This window comes from Salvelinus namaycush, chromosome 34 (genome assembly GCF_016432855.1).
Source record: "Salvelinus namaycush isolate Seneca chromosome 34, SaNama_1.0, whole genome shotgun sequence".
NCBI lineage: Eukaryota > Metazoa > Chordata > Actinopteri > Salmoniformes > Salmonidae > Salvelinus > Salvelinus namaycush.
In genome coordinates, this window is record NC_052340.1 from 29,230,148 (window position 1) to 29,233,074 (window position 2,927).

The following is a 2,927-nucleotide window of genomic DNA, read 5'->3' on the forward strand; positions in this document are numbered from 1 at the left end:
AAAGGTGCTTTCCTCTCGTATCCCTTTATCAACCCTCACTTATAATGCCATGAGTCTGCAGTCCTCTCAGCTTTTAATGCATTCTTTGTTTGGTGTTTCAGTGGTACTTCTTTACCACAGTTCTCCCAAAGTGACTCCATTAAACTCAATGAAAGATAGACTCTAGAGTGCTAGGAAGTGCTAAAATCACTGAGTGACTAGTATGTCTTAACTGCCTGTGAAATTCAGAGAATTGTCCAATCCGTAGGAGTAGGAATTACAGCTATTCATTAACTTATCAAATATTTAAGTCCTCACACCCTCTGAGAAAGCCTCTTAGATCTAAAAGCACTATCGGGTAAATGTTTGGTTCTCTAGAGGGGGTTTAAAGACCTGAGAATTTTCTCGGTTGCAGGCACAGACTATTCACATTTTTCAGGGAAGGAGATTTCTAATAAAAAGGAGGTATTGAGTAAATTTTCTGTACAAAAATCTCTTTGTAATGGCGATTTAAAGTGCTCCACCAAAGTTAACAAAGACGTGCAGAACTGTAGCTGGAAAAACATCATCAAGGCTGGAACCATCCAATTTTATATTTTTGAAATATGGTCACGACTTTGCCCTGAGCATTTTTATAAGCACACACCTTATTGAAACCTCTTGGTGGGAATGTTAAGCACAGTTATGTGATCCAAATAACTTTGTCAGACACTTTATGAAAATTGCCTGAGGTGTTTGTCTCAATGGGGTTATTCTGTGTCTTGTCAAAGAGAGTGGTGTTGTCTTACAGACAGTTACCCAGCGGCTATGGGGATGTGTATCTGAACAGGGGATGAGAGCGGTTCCGGACGTAGACACATAAGTTCTCTATTTTATTCTTGTCATGTTCCAGTCTCTGTGTGATAGCAGGCCTCCAGAACCACCAGAGTGGGAGAGATGGAGATCCACCATGCAATGCTGGGAGACCAAGAGCGAGCTGGCTTGCATCGCAAGTGGATACAAACCTGGTGGGACATATGCGCTAACACACTGACACATACAACAAGATGTGCATACGTACACACAACTAACACACACACACACACACACACACACAACTACTGGACCAAGGCACATGGAGAAACCAGCCCCTCACAGTGATCCCATTTATTTATTTAAAACATTGAACACCAAGAAATATGAGCGAGCACGAGCAGCCACATATATGAGATAGCAGTCACATATATGAGATAGCAGCCACATATATGAGATAGCAGCCACATATATGACATGGCAGCTGAATGCTGAGAACTGTGTGTGATGTCATCCTTTTATCTCAGTCTTAACTGTAAAGCTGGTTTTGAACATGCTGTTTTCAGAAAAAGAACTGTACAATTATAACTTATACATAGATTGTTCTTATTTTTTAGATTCTTTATACAAAATTATAATATATTTTTTATATCACTGTACAAATGTTTTTTCTTTTTTTCTCTGACTTGACTGGAGTCACAGTTTTGTATGTACAGCATGTAGATGATTTGTTATGACCGTGGAATATCAGTCATATTGATCCTTCCTTTGAAAGCTTCTTGGCTATGCAGACCAGGCCAGGGGCATTCATCAAAGTTCATCAGAGAGAGTATGTGCTGTATCAAGGAAGGCCCCGGAGTTAACATAATCCAATAGGAAGGCCCCGGAGTTAACATAATCCAATAGGAAGGGCTCCGAGTCCATAATGTCAAATCGAAATGACTCTCAGTTGATGTTGTCCAATAGGATAGATGATGTTGTTCAACAGGACCATGCTTCCATCTTAGAAACACAGTCTTCTTGCTAAAGAATCCATACTCTAGGGTATGACAGTGAGACATGGGGTTGTGAGGAGTTTGGAGTATCCGGTGGATCGTGAAGCATAGTTCACCATGATTTACACTAAGGTAGGAGTGGAGGGGTTAAGGGTTTAGACAGACTAATCCATGATGTTCCATCACTATTCTTTGGCACTTTGGCCACTGGACATACACTTAGCTACAAATCCTGAGCAAAAGGTCACTATGGATTCCACTCTCATTAAAAAAGGGACCTTCAAAACCGTACAAACACACACATACTCACAGTAACACCATTCCAATGATGTCCACAAGGCCAAGACCAGACAAGAAACAACAGTCAAGACGAACAAGGACTCCACAGTGGAGACCACTTCTTTGTTCAGCCACTTGAGGGCAGCATGGCAGCACGGTGTCCACTATTTACCTCATAGAAAAGACTCACAAAAACATTGGCAGGCAACACTGATCCCAGTGAGTGCAGTCCATACTGGCCATTGTCATTCAGGCAGTACAATCCCCATTCCCAATCCCTTCTACACAAAGTTCTTGATAACACCAACTCTGAACCTGTTGCATTAAATTGGATTTAATAACACTTGACTACTGTCAAAAGTGATTCAAATAATGATAATGAATTGACATCACACAAATCAAAACCAAAAAGGTAATCCCATGATACAGTACATCTGTTGAAAAAAATAGATGTATATCTACAAATATATAATTAAATGATATGCTTAAATGAGTGCAGATACTCATGTTGGGTGCCGGCACTGTTTATTTAGGTGTAAGAGCTCCACAATACTTTGAGCTAATATTTTATAAGAGAAACAGGAGCTCAAGCAGTAGAACATTTGAGGTGCCGGTACTCTGCTCTGGGGAGCTCCTGCCCAAGTCAAGCACTGGATATCTACATGAGTAGACAGTGAAGTGATCATGGTTTTGCCTGGTGGTGATGACATTATTTGCTTGCAAATTCTGTGATAATAGGAAAAGGTAGTCCCAGGATTGAGATGGAAGTAAAAGTGAAACTGAACATAATGTCTGATAGGTTGGTTAGAAGAGTTTAGTTCAGGTCACAGGTAAGTTCTAGTTGTTGGTGGGTGGTGAAGTTCAGAGGTCAGTGTTGAGGGG